The sequence below is a fragment of the Ambystoma mexicanum genome, chromosome 5p, assembly GCF_040938575.1.
Source record: "Ambystoma mexicanum isolate Mex_15411 chromosome 5p, UKY_AmexF1_1, whole genome shotgun sequence".
NCBI lineage: Eukaryota > Metazoa > Chordata > Amphibia > Caudata > Ambystomatidae > Ambystoma > Ambystoma mexicanum.
The window spans coordinates 9,473,376-9,499,745 of record NC_090930.1 but is presented as its reverse complement, the minus strand read 5'-3'; the positions used below and the strand labels follow the sequence as shown (position 1 = coordinate 9,499,745).

The 26,370-nt window shown below is 45.7% G+C and overlaps 1 protein-coding gene across 1 annotated transcript in view; it reads right to left on the bottom strand.

The window, feature by feature from the left end:
* Nucleotides 1-26,370, bottom strand: part of LOC138480449 (vomeronasal type-2 receptor 26-like) — a 103,958-nt gene that overhangs the window by 2,069 nt on the left and 75,519 nt on the right. The window lies entirely within an intron of this gene.

Sequence of the window (26,370 nt, the reverse complement as noted above, 5' to 3'; positions counted from 1 at the left end):
GATTGCATTATTCATCTCCAACCCATCTCCAACAGCATCCCTGTTGTTGCATATTTAACATTTGGCTACACCACCCTGAACCCAAACTGACCCCTCTCTTCTTCAGAAGACCCCCTACCATCAAGAAATGCCCTCCTGCACCCTCTCATGTTGGGTGCTCATGCTCTGGATGTTATGCTCATGATTAATCTGTGCCTCTAAAGCATGCATGGTACTCCTCTCCCCATGTCCACCTTGGGAAAAGAGCTTCTCTGGTTGGGTATCGGAAATAAGTCTCCACTGTTTGCTTCAGTGAAATATTAAAGGCCTCCATCCCTGCTGCTCTCATGGGATCTCCTGATGGCTTAGTCTCAAGTCTAAATAATGAACTCACTAGAAAGCTCAGTCACCGGACTCCTTTTAACGAATAGAAAAGAGACCATCTTTGAATAATATTTACTAGTATAGTATGAAACGTGCTTCCTCAAAAAGAAATTCAGAGCATCGGATTATTACTTTTGAAAGTCCTAGGACCATTGCCGCAGTTTTCGACTAACTATACATTGAACTGGCTGAGACACTTGACATGCTATAGGCCACCATAAACTGGCTGAGACACTTGACATGCTATAGGCCACCATAAACTGGCTGAGACACTTGACATGCTATAGGCCACCATGAAGTGGCTGAGACACTTGACATGCTATAGGCCACCATAAACTGGCTGAGACACTTGACATGCTATAGGCCACCATGAAGTGGCTGAGACACTTGACATGCTATAGGCCACCATGAAGTGGCTGAGACACTTGACATGCTATAGGCCACCATGAAGTGGAAGAAAACGATTTACTCCAGAACTGAACTGCCAGGGCTTGTAATTCATCTGCTGTCATATTTTGGATTTCCAGAGAATTCATGTCTCCTTTTGAAAGCAATGAATTTAATACTGCATCACAAGATATCACTGGTCCCTTGCCCACATCCTTTCAATACACGTTTAAGACTTTGCACTCCTCTGGAGTCATCCTCCCTCTGCTGCTGGAAACCAAACCCAATGCCACCTTCTCTACGTTTAGTTAGATGACGATCACATAAATTACTAAAACTGTTCTAAAAATCACTCCTTCATTGAGTCAGGTGTTTCACTGTGCAGCCACCGCTATTACAATGATTTGCTTTTCACTGGTTCCTTCATTGACCAACTTGGTCACCAGCTCCTTTGCTATTGTTCTTTAACTCATGACTCAAAAAAGATTGAGTTCCTCTCTCCTGAAGAAACCCACTGACCACCCAGCCATTCTTTCCAACTATTACCCTCATCCCCTTCGTACTCACCATGGAACTGCAAGTATGGTCAGAGACGTTTTGGGTCTATGTGAATTGTTTGCAGCTGTAGTGTCCCCCAAGGCTTTATTCTCAGCCTGACTCATCAATACATATCCGAAGCCACTCTTGTCCCCGCTGCTCCCTTCTTCATTTCCTTCCAAGACAACTTTGGCAACATTCAGGTTTCATTAAGATTGTGGGGTGCAATAGCCGGATGCCCTTCATATGTCCACCTTCCTCTCACACATCTGGAGGATGGAGAACAGCTCATGTCTGTCTATAAATGGGAAATCATCTACTTGACCTCTTCTCCTTTTCACCTGGCCAGCATCTATCGGTACCTCTCCTACTCCTGCCCCTTGGCAAACACCTTGCTGTAATTGGATACCCATCTTACCTTTCTTCTGCACGCCCACGTGCTTTCAAGAGCACGCAAAGAATCTAGCACAAAAGATTTCATTAGCACACAATTAAGCACATCCTCCACTCTTTCACATGTGGACGGATCCATCTACTTAACTTTGGGGATTGACAAAGGGGTGATCCAAGAGACAAGATGATCCCCAGAATTAGAGGATGCTGGACTCAAAGGAATTGTACATGGTGCCACAGAGCACACCAACGGGGTCACCACACTAATGCAGGGGGCAGTCACAGGATCACTCACGCCCCCACCAACCCCACAAACACCAGGGACAACCAATGGCAAAAGGGACACTAAAAAGCAAGCCTTATTCTAAAATTAACTTTCATATTTATGATGAACTTTCATACAATGCTGGCCATATATAATTACAAAGCTGTTCATAGCAGGGTAAGAAGACCAGGATAGAAAAACGAGAGTGGGGGCGGAGATCTGACTGGATTGGGTTTTGGGAAGGAAGTGTTTAGGCTTTTGCAGAAGGTGAGGATGAAAGGGGCGGCACAGATGTGGCGTGGGAGGGCATTTCTGGATCATTGAGAGAAGACTTGTTTATGGGTGCAGGTTACCTTGCAGAGTGGATTGTGTACAATATTTAAGCTAATGTGTCTTGCGTTTGTATGGGTTATGGGTCTCAGTTTGTTGTGAAGATAGTATGAAGCGTTGAGGTGCATACTTGTATATACAATGCTCTGGAATGGCTGACCTCCTTCCTTACTAACTGCTCTTCCCATGTCATCCTGGGAATCCTCTCCTCTCCTAATTCCTTCTCCTCCCGTGGGGTACCGCAAGGATCTGTCCTCTCACCTTTGCTCTTTAACATCTACCTTGCTCAGCTGGCACGCCTCATATCCTCAATGTTCTCAACTTCCCCAAGAAGCTCAATGTTTCCCGAGCCCTAGTTCTCTCTAGGCTTGACTATTGTAACAGCCTCCTCCTCAATCTACCTTCTTCCACTATTTGACCCCTTGAACTAGTCCAGAATAGAGCAGCATGACTTATCCATGGCCTTAAGCCCAGGGACTGCATCTCTCCTGTCCTAAAAAGCCTGCACTGGCTCCCAACTGCTGCACAGATCAAATTCAAATCCCTCTGCATCACCCACAAGGCTGTCTGGGTCCAGGAACCACTCTCGCTTACCAAATACTCTCCTTCTAGATCTCTACGTTCCTCTGGTTCCAGCTCGCTGTGCGTAAAGCGTTTCACCAAGCAGAGAGCAGAGAGAGCAGATAGCAGAGAGCAGAGAGCAGGAGGCTGCTCACTTTCCTCAGCTGGATCCCTTCTCTGAAACAGCCTCCCCTTCCTTCTGAGGTTCTGAAAGCACCTCAAGACTCTCCTCTTTTCTCTTCCTTCCCTTCTTTCTTACGGTGCTAATCCCACAGTTGCTGCGATTGGTCTCTTGGACCCTTATGCATCTTCTGGGCCTCTGACCATTCACACCCAATCTTCCCAGCTTCTGTCTTCCTCAGCACTTGCCTCGGCACAACCTCCGCACTGGAGATTAACACATTCAACTTAATGCAGCACTTGGACACATAGCACTTACCATACCTTGCACTTCATCTGTGGCTCTTCTCAAGCATGGACACCACAGCACCTACCCCACTGCCCTCTTCCTTCCTGTACTTGCATGTTCTGAATACTCACGAGGCATAGTAGGTTTGACCGTCCCTTCCCCTCTGTATTTCTTGTATTTAATTGTACTACTATTCCATGTTCCCACCCTGCTGCCCTGTACATGCTTTGAAACAGAATGTATTTCCTGTATAAGCGCCTAACAAGCAAACAACAAACGCATCATGTATTTTAAAATGATGTCTCCAGTGTATGGGAGACAGTGGAGCTGGGAGTGAGTTGCGGTGATGTGTGAATATAACGTATGTACAGAACGAGTCTTGACGCTGTTTTACGTACGGCTTGCAGGGTGCAAGAGTGTTGTTATGGAGTCCATCGAGGATTGCATATCCATTGTCCAGCTTGGAGAACTATACAGCCTCAACTGAGGTTTGGAAGTCATCAAGAGGAAGGTTGTGTCTTATTTTACATAGGAGGTGTCGCTGTAGTTTAGATGCTTTGGTGATAGCAGCTATGTGGTTTGTGGAGGATAATTAGGGGTCAGTGGTGAAGCCAAGCTACTTCACTGTTGTGGAGGGGGAGATGTCTGGGTTGTCAGTGGTGAGTTCATTAATCCAAGGGGTGAGGTTGGGTTTGTGCCTGGGGGAATTACATTAAATGAAATGAAAATTAAATTACAAAACATTAGCAAATGAGGAGGTTTTCCAGATTGGATGGGTTGAGTGTTCAGATGTTGGTGGCCATCTTGGTGATGATGGTTGAAATACACTTTATGAGGGTGTGGAGTTTGAGGGGGAGGAGATCTTGAGGTATATTTGTGTGCCATCTTCATGCTGATGAAAAAAGATGGTGTGGTAGCTCACTGTTTGTCAAAGACATTCAATATATAGGTTTGTTTGTTTGTTTGTTTATTTTATTTATATAGCGCACCTGACCCGGAGGTAATTGAGCGCTTGAGGCTGGGAGTGGTTACATGGCATAGTATAGACAGTTGCAATCATTAATACAATGTGTGTAATTACAATGGTACATATATACATTAAACATTATACATATTATACAATGGGTCATAGCGGTAGTGTAGGATGGGTGACACGTATACTAGTTGAGCAGACCACCTAGCTGTTGGTGGTATCAAGAGCAACTATTTTATGTTTTGTTAAGAATCCATGTGATAACATGGCTTTTGAATTTGTTGAAGGTTTGAATGGTTTGGATGTTCTGAGGGAGAGTGTTCCATAGCTGAGCGGCTAATACCGGGAAGCTAGAACCTCCGGGTCTTTTTAGATTGTATCTAGGCACCGCCAAGGATGGTGTGTTGGAAGATCTTGTGAAACGATTGAAGAGGATGGGTTATAGGGGAACATCCTTGTGGTACCCGTGTTTGACTGGGGTGGGGTATGATCTAAATTGGGTCCCGGAGTTGAAGGGTGTCCTGTCAGTGAGGAAGGAGTTAAACCAGTGGCTTGAGGTGCCTGATAGTGTCATGCTGTCGGACATAATGCTTAGAAGAATGGCGTTATCACTGGTGTCGATATGTGTTGCAAAGCCAAGGAGGACTCCAAAAGCTGTATCCTTTGTCAGTTATTATTGGAGGTCACCCAAGATGTTAAGTGGTGCATTCTCAGTGCTGTGGCCAAGGGAGAAAACCTGTTTGGAACGGGTTGAGAAAGTTGTTTGTGGTTCTATGTTGTTGGAGTTGATTTGTCACAAAGCTTCCAGGTTGTTGGTAAGGCATGGCCTGAATGTCATGGGATGGTCATTCCCAAGGGGTGTGAGATTCAGGAGTTGTTTATTGAAGAGGGGAGATTTGTCTTGCGTTCAATGCAGGTGGGGTGGTGCAATGTGAGAAACAGAAGTTGATCATGTTGACCAAGTGTTAAGCCAGAGTTGTGATGCAATTGGCTTTGTCCTGCGCTGGGAAGGCGTCGTCTAGCAAATGGACTTGTTTTGGTTTTGCAGTGAGGGTGCTAAATATGTCTTTCTCAATGGGGTGGACTATGTCCGATGTGTTTAGGGTTTGCTTGCAGGACAACATGGAGTGGGCCTGTGGAGGGTAGGGCTAGTCTATTGTGTGTTTTTGATAGTTGATGTGTCTATATGGGAGTTGCATACTGTGATAGAGTGAATTGATGATGAAAAGCTTCTGTTTGTGGTTGGGGAGGATTAATGCTCTTGGAGGTAGTTGGTGGCATTGGCATTGTGAATGGCCATCATGATATATACGATATGATATGATATGGCATTTATAATGCACCTGTACACAAGTGTTTCATCTCTTTAGAGTGACATTTGTCGATGAGTTGCCTGGTTAGGGGGCATGGCTTCTTTTGTAGGCTCTTTTCAGGCATTTGACATTTTATTTGATGGTCGCGAGAGAGGTTTTAAGCCATGGCCATGTTGTTTCTGTTTTTAAGGGGGCTTTTTGGCCAAGTGCTGAGTGATACCGGTGTAATTGTTGGAGAGTAGTGGGACTGTTGTAAGTGAGGGATGGTAAGCGTAGTGAGGGAGCTGTGTTTGTGATGTTTAGATGGTCTTGTCTGGGGGGTAAGAGGAGTGTGTGGCAGGTGAGGGGATGCTGTGTGGGAGAATGAGCATGGATGCGTTGGCAAAGTTGTCTGAGCACAATACCCAGATTTAATTTTGCTCATATATCCTTTAGAGAGCCAGTCCGGCTTCATTGACAGACCCAAACATGGAACAAGAAAACAAAACCTTCCCATATAATGAAGCTGTTTGAATGTCAACAGCGAGCAGGGAAACATATGCACTCCTTTGTCACCGATGCTGAAGGATCAGAAACGGACGACCATTAGAGTAATGAGTCTGCAGACCTTACCACATGATCCGTTTCTCCCTCTAATCGCTACAGATTCTCTGCGAAAAAGAAGTTGCAAATATTCCAGCAGCTTCAGCTTGCATATTACAGCCCTTTCTGACGCAGAGAGACCGAGGTCGAAGCAGGGAAATGATGCATAAGTTCAGGGGGAAGGAAGGGAGACCACACAAATATTTCAGGAAGCATTGGAATCCAAGAAGGCGGCAAACATTAATGTAGGTTTAAGCTAACAGTATTCCAACCAACATGACCACAAGCACATGGTCCACATTATATGTGCAAACATCTTTATTGAGAAGATTGAACAGATATTGATATTTTATTTCTATCGCGCTCGTACACAAGTGTTTCAGAGCACGACAAGGCAAGGGAGGGGAACAGGGGAGAACAAAACAACGATCTTACTAGGCCCAGTGACATTGAGAACGCGCAAGTGCATGGGAGAGGGTGAGGGGAAAAGTGCATGGAATGGGGGAGAAGTGGAAAGTGCGAAGCAGAGGAGAAACAGATAAATAACAATCAATAAATAATAAAGGCAAAAACAGTGGTAGTGCAGCCAGCAATTTGCAAATGCTACGTTTAAGCAGCAGACAGGGTAGGTCTGATAAAAGCAGGAAGCAAAGGGGGGGGGGGCTGTATGGGTACAGATACAGACCCCAGTTCAAGGAGTGGCCCAGAGGCAGTGCGGGAGGGTGGCAGGGTGAGCAGGTACTTCGGCCCGGAGGACAGAGGGTGGCCAGGTGCACAGTGCCAAGAGAGAACAGATCAGCAGGGGAGAGGGGGTGCGAAGGCAGAAGAAAAGAGGAAGGTCTTGAGGTGCTTCCGGAACCGGAGATGGTGCTCCTCAAGTTTCAGAGTGGCAGGGAGACTGTTCCAGAGGGAGGCCCCAGCCGAAGACGGAGATCTACCCCCAGCTCGTTTCTTTGCATCCACTGAGAGCCAATGGAGAGATTTCAGAGCTGGAGAGATATGATCCCAGGGCTTGAGGCCAAGGACAAGTCTCGCAGTCCTGTTTTGTATTAGTTGCAGAGGGCGGAGAGTAGAAGCAGGTAGATTTAGAAAGAGGCTGTTACAATAGTCCAAGCTAGAGAGAACCAGAGCTTGGGATACCATGAGCTTCTGGGGGAAGGAGAGGAAAGGCAGAGTACCTCTGAGGAGGTGAAGTAGGAAGTTTGACTTTTTAAATACCTCGGAGATGTGGGCGGAGAAGGAAAGGGTGGAGTCAAAGATGACCCTGAGGATTTTAGCCTTGCAGATGGGGGTAGGAGGAGGGCCAAGGGAGGCCAGCCAGAGAGTGACGGGAAAGGATGGTGAAGGTGTGCCGATGAGGAGGATCTCCGTCTTGCTGACTTTCAGACAAAGATCATTGGGGGCACACCAATCTTGAATGGCAGTTGGGCAATCAGAGATGAGAGAGGGAGAGGAGGTGGCCGAGGGCAGCCTGGAAAGAAGTTGAGTGTTGTCAGTGTAGCAATGGAAAATTGAGCAGAAAGTGGCAATGCAGTGGTGAGAGTTGCCAGGTATTGGTTGAAAAGCCAGAGCGAGAAGGTAGACCCCTGGGGAACACCACATGTAGAGAGGAAGATAGAAGTAAGGAAGGGCCCAAGTTGGACCTGGGAGAGTCGATCTGAGAGTAAAGAGTTCAGCCAGGCCAGAGCCTGATCAGTGATACCCAGGTTTTCACGAGACGGTTGAACAGGATGGTATGGCTGATTGTGTAAGGCAGAAGTGAGATTGATGAGGATGAGGACAGAGGGAATATTAGAGTCACGGTTGGAGAGCAGATCTTCACAGATGTTAAGGAGAGCAGTTTCCGTGCTTCTGGCAGCTCTGAAGCCAGACTTGTGGTCATGGAGACAGCCAACAGAATTGGAATGAAGGTTAAGCTGAGAGATGGCCAACTTTTCCAGGTGTTTTCCCAGAAAGGGATTAATGGAAATTGGGCGATAGTTAGCTGGACGAGAAGGATCAGCTGTGGGTTTCTTGAGAAGTAGATGCACAAAGGAGTGCTTCAGAGTGGAGGGGAAGGATCCCGAGTCAAAGGAGTGGTTGCAAAAATCAGCAAGGGCCGGAGCAAGGGTGTCAATGTGGTCCTTGATGGTTTTAGAGGAACAGGGATGAACCTGTTTTGATGAGGCTTTCATAGATCGGACTTGTCTAGCAACCTCGTCAGGGGAGAAAAGAGGAAAGGACGAGAAAGGTGGTGGGGGGGTGACTAAAGGAGGGTCAGCAAGCACAGATGGAGAGGGGAGAGGAAGGGTGTCGGTGGAGAGGGTGGACAGGAATTCCTGGGTTTTTGAAATGAAGTGAGAGGCAAGGGCATTGCAAAGAGCCTGGGAAGCAAAAGGAGTAGAGACTGCAGCTGGGTTGGCCAGCTCCTTGCAGATTTTAAAGAGTTTGGCCGAGTTGTTAGATGCCGTAGAGACACAAGCTTGAATGTGGACTCTCTTCTTGGTGAGGACAGAAAGTCGGTATTACCTTTGTAGCAGGCGACAGGCCAGTTTGTCAGAGGATGAAAAGGAAGTCCTCCATTTCCTCTCAGCCGCCCTACACTTACGTTTAAGTGTAGCTAGGTCAGAGTCATACCAGGAATTGCACTTGGCTTTGGACTTCAAATGGATCCTCATGACAGGGGCAAGAGCATAGACAGGGCTGTGTCAGGATGTGAGACAGCCAAAGATGGAGGGGGGGAGAGAAAGTGGCGGCAAAAGCCTCAACTGACACGCGCTTCATGGGCCGGATGTCCGAGAAGGTAGGTGGCAGTGTTGGAGTAGGCTTGGCTTGGGGGAAAGAGAGGGAGAGATGAGAGGAGAGGAGGGAGTGATCGCTCCAGGAGAGAGGAGTGGTCAGAGGGATGGAGAGGGGGAGGTCAGAGGAGATGAAGACATCGAGTGTGTGCCCTGCAGAGTGAGTCGGGCCAGAGGGGAGGATGGACAGGGAGAGGGAGTCGCAGAGGTCACAGAAGAGTACAGAGGAGGAGCAAGGAGAGTCTAAATGTGTATTGAGGTCACCGAGGAGGAGGAGTTGAGTGGTAGAGGCCAGGAGGGAGGAGGAGAGGTCTGCCCACTCAGAGAGAAATGAGGTGATTTGACCAGGAGGCCGGTAGATGGTAACCACAGTAAGAGAATGGGTAGGCGAGAGAGAAAGCCTACAGACAAGGCATTCAAAAGAGGAGTAGGTCTGAGTGGGAATGATAGAGGCAGGAATCCACTCAGGAAAGATCAAGGCTACCCCCCCCCCCACCGGACCGGGATGATCTGGGTGTTGAGAGGATCTTGTAGCCATCAGGGAGGTTAGTGTCAAATCTTGTGACAGAGCTGGCTGTGAACCATGTCTCAGTAAGACCAAGGACATCAAGGTCTAGTTCCTCAAGGAGATGGCAGATGTCAGAGGAGTGTTTGACAGCAGAGCGAGAGTTGAGAGTGGCAATATGAGGAAGGTTACCAGCCTTAAAGACCTTCTGAGAAGGGGTACAGATCGGAGGTACGCCCTACAGAGGAGAAAGAGCCCTAGGAGGGGCAGAGGAGGAGGAGGAGAGAGAGGGCAAGGTAGCCAAGGGGGGAGAGGAGGGGAGAGCAGGAGATGAGAGGAAATTGATGAGGCGAGGGAAACGCCTATCAAAGAGGAGGAGATTGGCCTGAGGGCCTTGGACCATGACAGTCCCATTTAAGTAAACATTAATGACGACTTTACAGGAGTCGAAGGAAGCCATGAGAACTTCCCAGTGAGTGCCTCCATTAATGGGAGAGGAGGTAGGGCAGAGCACAGAGACCATATGAGGAGTCCATAGATCTGGCGAAGGAACGACAAAGAGGATGTCAGTGAGGGTCTGTCTGGCGGAAGCATTGGAGTAGGTGTCGGCAATAGGAAGACCAGGGTTAGAGGCCAAGATATCCTTTTTGAACTTCTTCCTACCAGACTTAGTGAGCAGGGAAGGATAGTCAATGGAGAAGCAGTTGGAAAAGATAGGAGAAACAGAAAGCGCCATTGTGGTGGAAACGAGGAGAGGATGGAGATACTGGGGGGGGATAAGGCAGGTAGATGTGGGACAAAAGAGTGTGGAGAAGAGATTAGCATCTGGTAGAGGAGGATGGAGAACAGCTAAATCAAGATGAAAGACAAGATTTGAGGAGGTGACAGGAGAGAAGCCCCCCATGAAAGCCAACAAGTACAGGAAGGAGCAGGCAGACCAGGTCTGTCCATAACACAATCTGAAGATAAGGGAGGAATAAATGAAGGCACATCCCTGTACTCTCACACCAGAAAGAATACCGCCCACTAGGGAAAATGGCCAATGGATATGAAGTATTTCTTTAAAAAAAAGAAGAATGCCTCAGTAAAGAACTTTGCTGCCATGGAACGTTCTGAGGTCTGTTGACATGAGTGGTGCATTATAAGCACAGTGTCACTAGTGACTTCAACATATATAGCACATTTCTACAATACAGATTGGCAGCAGCCTAGAGCTGTAGGACCTGATCCATATGGGATGCCAGGCCAATGTCCATCATCATCTGTCTATCTCTGTTCATCATCTGTCTATCTCGGTTCACGTGGGTGCTTCTGGGCTCGTCATCCGCCGTGAGCTGACTTAACAATTAATTAGCTACTCTGACACACTGTCATTCTTACGATTGTAACTAGGCACCTGGCTGATACAGGGATAAGCTCATGGGGGAACCAAGGTCACACTAACTCACACACACTTCATTCGCTCCCAGGCAGATCAGCAACTCCCAATGTCCTCCAATTTCATTTTAGGCTATATGTCGGATGCTGCCCTGCACCTCGCAGCACACATCACATGATCCATTTCTGAAGGCATAATAGCCTAGCCTTCTGATCTTAGTGATCGATCGAGGGGTGTAACATTTCTATGGTCGGTGGTCTGGGTTTGGATGGTGCCATGGCATTTGGGGGGGGTAAAGGGAGGAAAGCATGGCAAAGCTGTATTTCTCATGTGGGGATCATTGGGAGCAGAAGGGTCTTGCTATCTGCTTTGTAGGACGATACTGACAAGAGGCACTTGGCTCCCTTCTCGTGACCTTGCATGGGGCATTCTTCCCAGGGTGCGAGGTCTTGTTACTATCTCAACAATGGAGGAGGTTTGGATCTCTCAGACCTTGCTGGGGTGGGGGTGGCATTCCTGCTCATGCAAGGAGGCTTACACTGATGCAGAGAATACTGTTTGCTGTGCTTGGGCCTAACTTCTAAAATGACTGCCGCTTGCCAATTTAGCGTTCACACACTCATCTACTATATAGCTTATAATGCAGGCACTAAGGTGATGGGGCACTCCCCCTATATGTGCACCCTCCTACCCCTGCTCCATGGATGAGCTCTATTAGCATATAGTTCTTGTTCGGTATCACATAGGGGGTGGTAAGACTCTCTCTCCTTCCCAACATTCCCCCCTTTCATAATTCTACATGAACAAACCCCTCTGCAGTGTTATTGACAACTAAATTCCAATATATGTTTTCCTCCCTCTTTCACACTCTCTCTAACCTGCTAGCTTCCAGAAACTGTGGCAACCCGTCCTTTGGAACCCATGCTCTCTTAATTTGCTCCAGACTGGGCACATTGTTCTGGGGTTGATGTCTTATAGCTACAACCCCCATACCCTGCTAAATATACACAGTGCTTGGTATAATTCTCTGGGTCTGGTGGGGGTGTTGTTATGTTGCCGCAGGGGTGTAGGGGAAGGAAATATCTACCATGCAGGGTTTGCTTGGGTTGTCTGTTTGGGTGCCGTGTTCTGTGGTACCACAAAGTGCTTTGGGCACCCCCCAATTGAGACCATCATCATTGCACTACGGGGCACTGCTTTGGCACACTATCGGAGTCCCATTTGGCATGTGCAAAAAATGACCAAAGTAAAGACGATGACGGGTATCAGAATCTTCACAATCGCCCCCGGCCAGGACGGAGCCCAGGAAAGAATCAGATCAATCAAGTCCTCATTTTGTATACCAGCTACTTTCTTCATGCACACTCCTAGATTGTGCACAGCTTCAATAATGTGTGACAGGCAGCCATTCAGGGCATCTCCAGGAGGCACGAATGTGCAACATGAGTCCCAAATTATTTTGCACACACCTCCCTCCATAGCGGTCAGCATATCGAGGACATAGCGGTTTTGCATCATCATCATGCTCAGGGCGTGGAGTTCCAGTTTTATAACGTTGAACCCTTGATCGGTGACGTTAGCCTGCTGGATCAGCAATGGCCACAGCTTGCACACCAGGCAGTAACAGTGAGGCAAAAATATTTCTGCTTTGGTGAAGAGACGGTATTTATCTAGTATTTCCTCGAGCAAGTTTGATGAGTCCTTGGACAGATAATTATATCTTTTTCTTCTCTGCAGGGTTGTAGCTTTTTCTTGCCCATGGAGGGTGTGGCACTCTTGTTCTGGCAATGGGTTTCATGTTACTTTTTCAAGGGTGGAAAGGAGGTAGGGGCAAAAGTGTCTGTTGACCCCCTTTGCAAATGTATTTCTGTGATTACAAGTAGAGCTGAGTGCAGTGTGGCCAGCGAACAATAGCCCCTCCATGGTGGGAGGTGCAAGTACACCTGTTGGCCACACACCCAGATGTAATTCATAACTGCCGCGGTGCCTTTCTTGAGATCATGAATGAGCTAAGTTTTATTGCAATGTTCAATTGTCCCTCCAGATATCGTTCCAGCACTGTAAAGCAATGTTCATGTGTTTCCTCTCTGTGCAACTTTACTGGTTTCTCCAATGCTTCAATCCAGGTTAGTTTGTGAGACATTCTGTCCGGAATGATGCACATGCAGCTTCGACCCGTGCAGAAGCCATTCTTCCTACCCTACGAGGCTCTCTGCCATACAGCTCACTGTAGTTTCTTGCCATTGCCATTTGTTGTTTGTATATTTTAGTCCTTGTATCACTGGTTAGGGTCTCTTTAGGCATTGGCTGCTTTTTGGATTGTCATTGCTTGCTGATGATCTGGCACTACAATTTTGAGTCTTTCATTATGCGTCCCTGAAAAGTGCCTCTGAGCCTACACAGCACAAGATGCAGTAGGCATTGCACCTCTAGAATTGGTTCTTCATGTGGCACTATCACCTTGGGTGCCCCTGACGCATGCAGTATCAATGAACACACATAACAGCGACCATTCACTTTATTTCTCCCTACTGAGCTCATGTCTATATACCAACTATTGGAACGTTCTGGGTGACACACATCTTCTATGGCATCAAGACCGAGCCCATGATACGCATCATACTTTGGCCTTCATTCTTGTCTCTTTGTACATTAGGGGGTACCTATATATCCATCCATAACATCATTATAATTTACAGTGATAGGAGATATGTTATATAAAGAAGTATACACTTTGAGAAATAGAAGGGGCCTAGCACTCCAGCGATTCAGTGACATATTCTAACAATTTAGTATGACAGGGTTGAATTTTACCATTATTAGAATAGCTGATCTGTGGATGCATAAAGTTGGATCTTGTGGACACTACATATTTATTTTCATTTGGGTGGTGTTCAGTTTCGTTCACAGGGACATTTTAACTATTATGTACAGTGATCTTGAAATATCCCTCTCTACCCCCACTACCCCACCCCCCTCTTTTATAGGTCCTATTAATATAAAAGACACTGCTAAATAAATCCCTAAGCCAAACATTGAAAGAGAAAACAAACCCACAATATAATGGATTGCACACATATATCAATACAATAATCTAGAAACAATACTATAAGTACCATCTTTTCTAACATATAATGAGTGTTTGGAGAGCGCTGGTTCCCTTTTATTGAGAACCAGAAAGGCAAAGCTAATGAAAAAGAGAGAGAGAAAGGTCCTCCCTTTGACAACATGTAGCAGCTGTGCTCTTGCACTGTCTGTGGGGTTGGGGGTTACTTGAACTTTATATTGGTAGTTGGAAAATAAATTAAGTAGATGCACACTACAAGTCTTTTAAAGTGCTGGTGTGATGTTTGGCGGTGCCTTCCAAATGTTGGACACTGTAGTAACAGAGCCCTACTAACTTTGACCACCAGAGGAGTGCACTACACTACCTCGAATGGTCCATTGAATTTGGGGTTGTTGCACTTCTGAAAAAATGATTCTACGTAGGTGAAGTCTCCTGGCAGTAGCAGTTGGGTGGGCAGGGAATCAGTCGTGGAGTCAACTGTGGTGCCTGGGATGTCTTCTGATCATGGTGGCGCAATCTGTCGGGAAATATATTTGAGGGCTCATGTTAGAGTTGTCAAATAGTCTTTAAACTCGTCACCTAAAATAGCTGCTGCCCTGTGTGTGTCTAATGCTCTCCTAATGGGGGATATTGGTGTGTGAGTGCAGCAACCAGTTACCACCACATCGGGTGATAAATGTTGGTCTTTACTGGGTTGTGTTTGCAAACTAAACGGAGCAAAGGTAAGCACTGTACACAGTTTTTCTTCAACGTAGTGCAAAGCTTAGATAGTTTACTTTTGGGAGTGTGTTAGTCCTCTCCACAACCCCGTTGCCCTGGGGTGATAAATCGTACACATCTGGTGATTAATGTCAAGCAGTGCAGTAATCTCCATAAACTCAGTGGAAAAGTGTGTGCCATTATCTGACCTTAACACATCACACACGCCCCATCGGGGACCACTTCGCAGACCAGAAATGTGGCCGTGCATTTGATATCTGGATGTGCACAAGGACCTGCCCCCACCCAACCTGAGAAGGGGCAGATGACAACGATCAGATACTGTGACCCTTTGCACCTCTCGCCCATATCCTCAAAGTCAATATGCAACTTGCATAATGCCCCAATGGGGCGGGGCATAGTGCCTCTCAGTGTGCGCAATGTCATGCCTGTGCTGAAGCTCTGACACCCGGTGCATGTAATCACTAAATCAAGTGTTCCTTGCTATTTAGAATGAACCAATTCTCTTGAATGTCAGCAGCACTGTGGTGCTTGAAGCTGTGCATAGGGTGATGGAGCTGATCAAATGCTATTACTAACAGTTTGTGGGGCATTACCACTTTTCCTGTACATTCTTGCCTCCATAACAAATCGGTGGGGGATTGTGTGCCCCCCTTTTAATCCACAATTGGTTTTCCTTTTCTGTGGCCCTTTCTTATAACTCAATAATCTGGGTTATGGGCAGGGCACTATATAAAATAGGTGGCTGTTCAGGGGCGGGGGTCATGATGACATACTCTACCACAGTTGGTACAGGGAGGTATGCTGATTTTTTGGCCACATTGTCTGCTGCAGCGTTCCCGAGTAACACTTTGTCAGTGTTGTTAGTGTGGGCAGCACGTTTGATGACCGCCACTACAGAAGGTTGTGAAAGTGCGACAATTAGCTTTTCTAAAAATGCTGCAAGTTGCACTGGGGGCCCATCTGCCCTCCTGAATCCCCTCTTTTTCCATCGGGATAGACTGGCATGCACTGTGGTAGTGATGTATGCTGAGTCCAAATAAATGGTGACATGGAACCCTTGTGATGTTTGCAGCTCTTCAATGAGTTCTGCTGCCTATGCCAAACAATGTATGGGTAGCCATTTCAAAATGAATGTCTTGTATTCACCGTCCAATAGGTGCACCACCGCTGCACCAGTGTGGCTGAGTGTCCCAGTCAATTGTTGCTGACCCATCAACGAAGAGGACCCCCCCGCAAGTGGTCTGTCCATTGCTTTGGGAAGGTCATCCTCCTCCCCCTCGTACGTCACACAATCGTGTCTGGCCAAGTCCTCATCAGTGCATATTTCTGTTATGAATGTTGCAAGCTTCACTCTTTTACATCATACAATGTGGATATTTGGGCTTGAGGGAATTATCTCATATCTCATATCTCATATGCAGATGCCTATTGAATAGTTAGGGTACATTTTCACCTTTCTAAGATGGCAAAGGCAACATGTTCCATGCAAAGCATGATGAACAGGTCATGAAAATTGTGGAGCTCTTCTGAATCGCAAAGGCTGCAGCTGCAAGTGCCTGCAAGCAAACTGCCCTTGCATCACAGAGTCTAACGTGCCACTGTAATAGGCCATTCGCTTTTTCTCATTGTGCTATTCTATGTTTACATGACCATCATGAGCAGGCCATTGGAATATAGGAACAAGTTATATTCCTGCATATAGTCTGGGGTCGCTAACAGGAATGCAGTTGAAATCACCTTTTTAAGTTTGTCAAAGTTCTGTAACATGCCCTCAGTCCATGCAATTAGGCTGTCCGTTTTGTGTGCCTATTTGAGGCCCTGCAAGTGCTGTCTCGTGTATGCTGGGTAGTCAAAGATCCATGCCCTGCAGTAATTACAAAACACTTGAAAGTTCTGCATTTCTTTCACTGTCGTGGGCTGTGGGTGGCGCTCACAGTGGCAGCACGGTCAGGTAGTATTCTTATGCCATGTGCTGATATTAACTGCCCTAAGTCTAAAACTCCTTGGAGACAGTACTGCAATTTTGCTTTGTCAACCTTGTACCCCTTGCGGGCTTGAGTGTGAGAGTGTTGTTTCTGCACTGTTGTTCAAAGTCGCTGCATACCAGCAAGTCATCTACATATTGGATGATCGTACTGGACATTTGAATGTTGCCTACATCTGCATGGAGTATTCTGTTGTATTCTGTTGAATATACTGCGGCTCTCACAGTAACCTTGAGGTAATCTTGTATGTTCGAACCTCATCCCTCCTTAAATAAAGGTGGTGAGGTACTGTGATTCTGGGTGCAATGGTATGGAAAAGAAGGCATTCTTCAGGTCAACCACTGAAAAATGAGTCACCTCCTTTGGGATGCAACACAAAATTGTCGCAGTGTCAGGAACCATGGGAAACTCCTGCTGTACAACATCATTTAGGGGGGTGTAAATCCTGAATCATCCTGCACTTGTCCCACATTGCCTTTTTAATGTGGTATATGGCCATGTTGTATGGGGAGGTAGACGGTACAATTGTCCCTTCATTTAGTAGGGCAGTTATGGCATCTTTAATTCCCTCTTCTGCCTCCCTGGAAAGTGGTTACTGTTTGACTTGGGGTAACATTGCTTCTGGTTTCAATGTTATGTATACTTGGGTCAATACCTGCAGAAACCCTACATTATGAGGGTTAGTCGTCCACAGTTTCTCAGGCACCAGCTCTAAATCTGTGGCAGAAAACTGGGCCGGGTTGGGGCTGCAAGGACCATCATGGGACACTGAATTGTGCAAGCTGGGTATACAATTGGTGTATTTCGTAGGATATGGAGGTCATTCTCAGTGCTGGTGGTTGTTGTGTATTCTGCGGTGGTGGGTAGTAATTGTTACACGCATTGTAACCAACTCCTGGCTGACTTCCGCACTCTCTTGAAAAGTGTCTCCACTTCCTGCAGTTCCAACACTGTGAAGAACCCATACCCACCCCTCTGGGACCCGTTCCTCCAAAGCCCCCTCTTACTAATACTGTACCATTATTTCAAAAGGTATACAATCCTCTTTGATTAAACCACCAGTACTTATAAATCTAGGGACATTATTGTGCCTGCTGCCATTTCGGGGGACACAACTGGGCACAAAAAAACAAAGTCTGTGGGCACTCGCCAACACCTTTTGCCAATCAGAGGCACTGCCTCCACAAGCACTGTGATTCCATACACAAACATGTCGGATCTATGAAAATACCACGAACCACCACCTCTCCTCCCATTGCATGAATAATCAACATTGCTCTGACTACGCACATCCCTAGTGTTGCACAAACTATGCAACTTCTGTGAATGATATTGTCATATTGAGCTTGCTGAGCAGATATCTGCCCCAGAAGTTCACTGCAAATTTTCGGAATAGAGTAGGGAAACCCACACCACCCTCCACCCTATTTTCATGTCATCTTTAGTGTATGGAACTGTGGAGGCAGGCCCAGAGAAGCCCTGTGTGTCAGGACTGTGGCCCGATAGCGGGAAGTCTCCCTCACTGATGCATGATTTTGTGGCACCCGTGTTGCCCATACAAATGAAGTGTTAACTATATATGGGCCCACCAAGGGTTTCTTATCTGTGTGAACTATCATAATAGAATTGGGCACACAAGCACTCTATGTGGGCTGTCCTAGTCTGGGTATGTGTTTGAACCGGGAATGTGAAAGGATTGTTCCTTTTCACACTCATACCCCTGTAAGGCACTATGGTGCCATTCGGCACTTTGCTGCATTTGCGCACATTCCCATTTCCGTGCTGGAGCATCGATTGCTGTGGGTACTGCTTCTGTGGGGGCTGCTGCTGCATGTACTGTTGTTGTGGTTTCTGTTGCCAAGGGTAGGCTCCTAGGGGCTGGGGTGCAAGCTGGGTATACAATTGGTGTATTTCGTAGGATATGGAGGTCATTCTCAGTGCTGGTGGTTGTTGTGTATTCTGCGGTGGTGGGTAGTAATTGTTACACGCATTGTAACCAACTCCTGGCTGACTTCCGCACTCTCTTGAAAAGTGTCTCCACTTCCTGCAGTTCCAACACTGTGAAGAACCCATACCCACCCCTCTGGGACCCGTTCCTCCAAAGCCCCCTCTTCCCCCTCTGAACCCTCCCCTCCCGTGCTGATGATCTCATTGTTGTCACTCTTGGGTGGGGTACAGATGTCCTCCTCCCCACTGTTCTTGTCCTATTTCTGGCCAAAACGCTGCTATTCGAGCATCCACAGTCCCCAGCGTACTCCCTGTTGCTTCTGTCTGTGCAGGTGTGGACACTGCCCCTTCTACACCTATTTAAGCTAACTTCCCCTGTACCAGTTTCACCTCATTTGCCTGTAATTGTTGATCTGTCTCCGTATCACATTGCTTTACTCATTTACAGTGGTGTACTATTATACTCTGAATTTCCGGCCACCCATTCACTTCAATGCCCACAATTGTTTGTGCTTCCCTCGATAAGCCCCTTTTGATAATGAAGTATAAAAGAGGAACTGATCAGTCCCAATGGTCCGCCACCTCCGCTCTGCATAGCTCGTCAACCTTAATAATGTACTGCGTGGATTATTCTTCCTCACCCGTAACATATTGCATGATCGACTGTATGTCTGGCGTGTCTAGGTAGGTGCGCTGAAGTGCGCCCCACACCTGTACTCTAATGTTGTTGAATGGTGCACCATCATGTGCATCATTATCTAACCTCACTCCCGGGTACCCAGCTTTAATCCTTACATCTCCTGCTTGATCCCCCACTAGTAAACTCTTCATATCACCCACAGTGAGGGGCACTACCCGCAGTCTGATTTTCAGAAACACTTGTGTACAGTTGTTTTATAAATTCCACATCATATCATATCATATCAAATGCATATACCCACCTTCCCGGCCCTGCCGTTAACTGTGGGAGCACCTTGATCAAATTGTTCTTATCCATCTTCTCCCAGGGAACATACCGTGCTCTACCCATGCCCTTGTGTATCATTGGCATTTGTAACCCTCCTTTTTTATCTTCCCTTCTCTTTGCACTTCCCTTTTCCCTTGCTACTGCCATCTGGCCAAACCTCCTTACCCTCTCATCCCATAAACTTTCCATCCAGGTTGTCTTCTCTGGTGTCTGCTGTGCTTCCTCTTCACTGTCATCCTCAAATTCACCCATTGTACTCCACCCCTATTCATCTGGGTCTCCACCTAAGCATCTGTCCAACCTTATATGTTCACACCCTGTACTGGCTCCTCATCCATGCTGTTCCTTCTCTATATGCTTTCCAATCCAAACAAAATGGCGTCTGCTCTCCACTCATATAGACCGTTCCCCTTTGTCTCACCTTGTGTTGCTCGCAATCACGCTAGTTTGCTCAAGCTGATTCTCGTGCTTTATCTCACTCCTTTTGCCCTGCACAATCCGAAGGGGGAGCAGTTTCTGCAGTGGGTATATAAGGGAGTGGTGGTACACAGGCCTGCATTGATACATATTTTGGGTTAGAGTACCCTGTCAAAGGGAGTGTGGCCAATTGATACACCCCTTTATGTGTTGGAAGTGCCTCTCCCCCCTCTTCTTGCATGAGCCCCTCTTGTGTATTATGTGCCACCCTTTTATTGGCATCTTCCACATCCTCGATCATCTTCAATACATCTTGGACCTCTTTTTGTTTCTGTAGCTGCTTGCCCTTATACTTAGCAGCAAAATATGTTGTTATGTGTTCTAAAATTCCCTTATTGTGACTGTCCTGCTCTGGCCATGAGCGGGGTGAGCTGCTGGCCCTTTGGAACGCGCATATATAATGGATGGTGTTACACCAGAAATAACCGGACAAACTCAAGAATATGGCAAGTTACTGTTTTATTAACAATTATCTAAGGTAGGGAGGTTACAACGAACATCAACGGACGTACACTCAGTCTCTCAATGATCTCCACAAAAAATACAATTCTTATACTCCATTATGCATCAGAGTGACGTCTTACTACGTGGAAATAGTGAAAAACCTATCAAGGGTCAGAACTGATTAAGGGAAACATCTAGATACACAATCATGCAGGAGCTAGGATTGTTATTGGCTGCCCTTTATCAGGTGAACAACGTATGCCTACCTCTTAAAAGATGTCATTTCAGAAACATTAGATACACAGTTTCTCATTGGTCTTACAAGCGGACTAATACAATTGGTTGGCACGCTTGTGTCATGTCTGGAACATTCAGTTCATTTAGTAGCATGTAAGCCCAGACCTAGATGCAGGGAGATATGACATGAAGCTACCTCACCATCCAATTAGCCCAGCAGCTCTCATCACCCATGCCTTCTGCCATGAAATTGTCCTTGTACTTGGCCTAGTAGAATATTCTCGTTGTTGGGAATGCACAGGAGTGCAGGCACTCACTATCGTGTCAGGAATTCCAAGTTCAAGCTCTGTTTCCATCCTTGAATCACGTGACAGGAGATCACAATCTGGTCAGTTTTTCAGTTTTTAATTGCTGTAAATGAATTACAACTTTCCATCCTTTGTGTTCTTTCTCGCACCTTAACGTGAGAAGATTCTTCCTCCTCACACTCGTTCTTCTTCAGAGTAGATAGCTGAACTCGATTTTTAAGATCTTGACTTCAGGCCAGGCAGTCTCGCCACACAGCTCCATGAGCCTGCTATTCTGCTGCAACACCGCTTTCCATTCTTCCTTCATGGTTTCTGGCTTATTTATTTCATGATACCAATGTCCAGTTTATATACTATGGTGGCTTTGCCTGCATTCCATTTACTACTCATAGCTAGCCTCTATATTGACTTGATCTACCTTGTGTTTCGGCATCTGTACATTTATTGAACTTCTGTTTTCTGCAGCACTTTGTTAACGTGTAATCTTCTTCTTTTCCATGTTGATTAGTTTACTCAATCTTTCACTTCATCATTTTTCCTCTAGGATTTATTGTCTTCCTTCAGTATCTCAGGACATCATGCACACTTTCTTATGAATTCATCGGTTCATGTGCTTAGCTATTTCTCATATTACTTAAGGGAGTTCCTCCTGTAGATTGTCATCATTTCGGGGGTACATTCAATAAGGTTGTCTCAATGGGTATCTCCTTCCAAATACTTGCTGCTGTATTGGCACGATAGCTGGTGTCAGGCAAGGCACAGTCTCATGTCTCCAATTCAGGGGAGGTAGGGGGGCAGGATCTCCTGCAGATGTATGCAGCTGCTCCTCTATATTCCCCCCTCTGTTGAGTCCTCAACCACCTCCTCAAGTTTTTCTGCTTCTTTGCATCTTGTTTGTTTGTTTATTATTTGTAATGCGCTGAAATACCCTAGGGTAACAGGGCGCAGCAGATACAGGAATTTGTGAAACTTAGTTACAGACAATAAAATATATACAAGGCATGAACACAATAATAATGAAAGTAAGCAGGAATATATACATATATACAGTTAACAGTTGTGTATCCAGTATGTCCAAGTGACAAGTGGGAGACGCGGAAACCTGGCACAATATGTTTAGACAATGGCTGTCTTTAGCCAAGACATCATCTTGGAACGGATGTTTTGGTAGGGTAAGTCCATTCTAAGAGTAGGTGGTAGGGAGTTCCACAGTTTAGCCGCTTTCACTGGGAAGCTATTACCTCCTATGGTAGAGCATTTGTAGAAGAATTTCTTGGCTGTCCATATCTTAGTCGCCCCCCTCTGGGTGCTCACTGTTTTAATGTGTTCATCCACACTCCCAGTCATGTAACTGAATTGTCCATTTGGGGTACAGTAGACCCAAAGCCCCACCTAATTCTTATGATCCTCTGGAGACCAGAAATGTGTTCCTTCAGGTACCACAATACTTGCTTTTATGTAGTTTCTAATGGCATCATCGGTCAGCATCTTGTCTTCTGGTTCATCCTTTGCATCAATCATAATCTTCATTTCCACTGCTTGCTTTGCCGTTTTCTTACATTGTACAATTATTATCCTTATCATACAGAATCCAAATATTATTATCGCTAATATTGCTCCAAGGAACTTGAATAGGTTGGCCATCCAATTAGGAATCCAGTAAAACTGGAGTGCGAACCAACTGTCATCTCCAATGGCCTCTGTCTCGTCCACCATTTTTATGTGTAGATCTGTCAACATCGATATAGTCTCTGTCAAGGCCCCATTCCTGCCGTCATGAGATTGTGTGAATGTACAACATGATGGCCTGATCTTGGTGCAAACACCTCCTTCCATTGCTGTATTCATGTCAAGGAAATATCTATTATGGAGTGTCATCGACCTTATGGCCCTCAGCTCTTCTTTTATAGTGTTAACATATTTTATAGTGGAATTGATTGTTTGCAGTAGCTCCCACCTGGTGATCCGTAGCCATTTGGATTCCAGGCATGAAGATAGATGTGAACATCACTGCAGTTCTGCTGAACAGTTTTGCACATCAGGAATGTCTTTATAAGCCGTTAGTGATTTATGTGAGATATAATTCACTCTCTTCATCTGGCAGAGTTCTAGGGACCTCCTTTTTCTTAGGTAATCATCCAATTTTGGAAATTCTTCAATCTTCAGGTCACTTTGTGGATTCGCAAAGGCTGGAACATGGATATGTGACATAAAATACACTCCACCTCAATTCCTGGGCAGATTCATATATGCTCTAGATCCGCAGGTCCAATATCGATCCATTAAGAAAGCCGTCCCTGTCCCCATTCCTGGAACATCAATTGTGTTCTTTCACACCTTATTATATCCAATGTGATTTTTTCCCTGACTCCAAAAGCACAGTGTTGCATTAACCAGTGGGACTACAGACACTGGGCCTGCTTCATCTTCTACCCGTGTCAGCAGGTTGGAGTACTTGGCCCAAGATTTTAGACACTCATCATTCACCTTCTGTACTCCTTGCACTGCTTCCTTTCTCAGCAGATGAGCTGCACAGGACATCACTCCATCTTCGCATCCGTTGGCCGTACTCACTTGTCCATAGATTAGCAGTTGTGAATGCTCCCAGCATCCAAGCATTCCAGTATTTTCCGTCATGTCAGAACAATTCATCCTCTTAATTTCTTCAACAATCACCTTGTCTTGTCCTGCAGCAGGATACACGATCATCATGTCTGTCCATCCAGGCCCTTTCTCCATTTGTGTTGTCTTGATATAATCCTCCTGGTATGGAAATTACTGTCTTGATCTCCATCGCAAGGATGCCCAGCTCCCTTGAACTGTCCTTGTGTAGTACATGCTGCAAGATGGCTGAGGAACTTTGCATCTTATGCCAGCATCTCTTTTGAAATAAAGCTGTTTACTGTATTCATGGCATAGGGGGTGAGAGATCAGACATAGCAATTCTCATCAGATGCTCTCTCCCCTAATTTTCTCATGTGCTGATACCACATATTATTCTCCAGGTGAGCTGCATTATCAAGACAGGTAATTATCCCCTGGTCATCTTCTTCTGCCTCCCTCTTATGTCGCCTGACACGCCCATAGAGGTTAAAGAAAGTCTCATCATTTGTACTCCTATTTGGAAAAATCATGGGAGTTCTTTTGTTCAATGGGACCATTAGGATAATAGAGACTTTGAAATGTAAGATACAGAAAGATAAAGAAAACACAGAGGTATATATATATATATATATATATATATATATATATATATATATATATATATATATATATATATATATATATATATATATATATAACATGGCCATGTAGTTATGGTTAAGTTGCTGTTTCCATAGGAAGAGCACTTTTTGGGCGGCTTATAACTTCGCTCTCCCTGGACGGATCCTCACCAAACTTTGCAAAAAAGTAGTTGGGTCATTCTGATTTTTTTAGCAAAGTTTGGTGAGGATTCGTCGAGGGGGGGCAAAGTTATAGGGGGGTCCCAAAACTTTTTTTTTCCCATAGACTGAATGGGAAAAAACTTTGCGCACGGCTACAGCCCGAACCGCTGGACGGATTTACACCAAATTTGCGGCAGGAGCGGCGGCCTGGTTCCAAAAGCGTGCTTTTGTAAATTTGGTGTAAATCTGTCCAGTAGTTTTTTTAAAAATGACCAAAATGTAAGGCAAAAAAATTAGTGATATCTGTGTTCGCTTCGCGGACGGACTTCCCTGTTCGCTCCGCGGACAGCACCCCGATTGGCCCATGGCCTTGCGTCATGTCCGCGGACATGCAACGTGTTCGCTGATTGGACGGCGAGGGGCGTGGAGCGCGTCAGATTTTCTGTGGCGCCCGCCATCTTGTATTTGCAGTCGACCGCGTACAGCGCAGTGAAACGTGGATAAAAAATTGTATTTAGTGCCGTGTGTTGGTGTGTAAGAGTGTTTGGGGAGGGTGGGGGAGTATGAGATAGGTTCAATGTTTTGTTTTTTTATGTGCTAGACGTTTTTGTTGCGTTCGATTTGTCCGCGGAGAACACGGCTGTTCTGACATTTTGTAAATAAACTAAATGGTGGGGTGTTTAGAGGACGGAGTATGTGTCATTTTTGTTCGCAAGGAAGGTAAAAATGAGTTATGAACACTTGCGGTGTACTTAATTGTTCGTAAATACACAAACTGGGGGTGTCCTCAGGACGCTGTCCGTATTGTAATCTGTCTAGTTGAATGTGTTCTAAGAACACTCGCAGTGTCCCGAAATGGTTGCAATTACACAAAATGGGGGTGTTCTGAGAACGTTGTTTGTATTGTTCGTTGGCAGGGTGAAAGTGTTTTAAGAGCACTCCTTTTGTCCGCTAATAGTACAATTTCCTAGAGGCGTCAACCGACTTTTTGTCCACTAAAGAAACTATAAATCCGGCTGGTGTGCGCCGACATTATGTGATAATCCTATGACTGGCGCTATTGACCTGGCTGACTTGCTTTTGCGACACTAAATCATATCTCCCGCCCCTAAGCCTGATATTATCAAAGCATTCATATTCCCCGCCTCTCTCCGTGACGTTACAGGGTGCGTAATCAAACGCGCCAAGTCGTCTCCAGCACTACGCAACTTTACACAGAACACGGAAGACAACACACATTATGTCACAACACAGCGCGCCACAATTCGGAATATGAAACTGTGATTTAAAAGCAAACAGCAAGATTGTAAATGTTGTAAAGTACATTTATTTGACATCAAATGTTTAGAGAATATTCAGCAATTTGCATTTGTCTTTGTTGTCGATCCGCAAAAGTTCATGTTGAGACACGCGATGTTCCTTTGCGGTACAGAGAGTGTTAGATCAGCTTACAACTCAGTGCGCCACAATTCGGAATATGAAACTGTGGTTTAAAAGTAAACAGCAGGATTGTACATTTGGTAAAGTACATTTATTTCACATTTATTTCACATGAAATGTTTAGTGAATATTCAGCGATTTGCTATTGTCTCTGCTGTCGATCAGCAAAAGTTTATTTGGAGCCACGCGTTGTTCCTTTGCGGTAGATAGGCTGTTGGTTTATGATAAAAGCAGTAAATGGTCGCTCTGATAATCGGAAGGTTGCTCCAACAAAGAGCCAATTAGACCACCCTATTGGTTGGTATGTTGTTTGTAGCTGCTAGTACTGCGTAAGGGCATATTGGTCCTTGGCGATTGTCCCATAAAATGGTGAGGGTCATGAAGTTGCATATTTGGACCTGCACCTGGCAGTTGAAGACCCCATCCGCTGGAGTCTGTAAATCGTGACATAGGCAAAATGGAGCCACATACCTGTTTTAAAAAACATAAATTAGTCTCACTAGCCGATCTTCATTAAAAATCATCATTTTATTTATTAGGGCGTGAAAATATTTGCTATCGAAGATAGTGCAACAGAGTATATTAATAATAAAATAATAATATTTTCCCATTCATA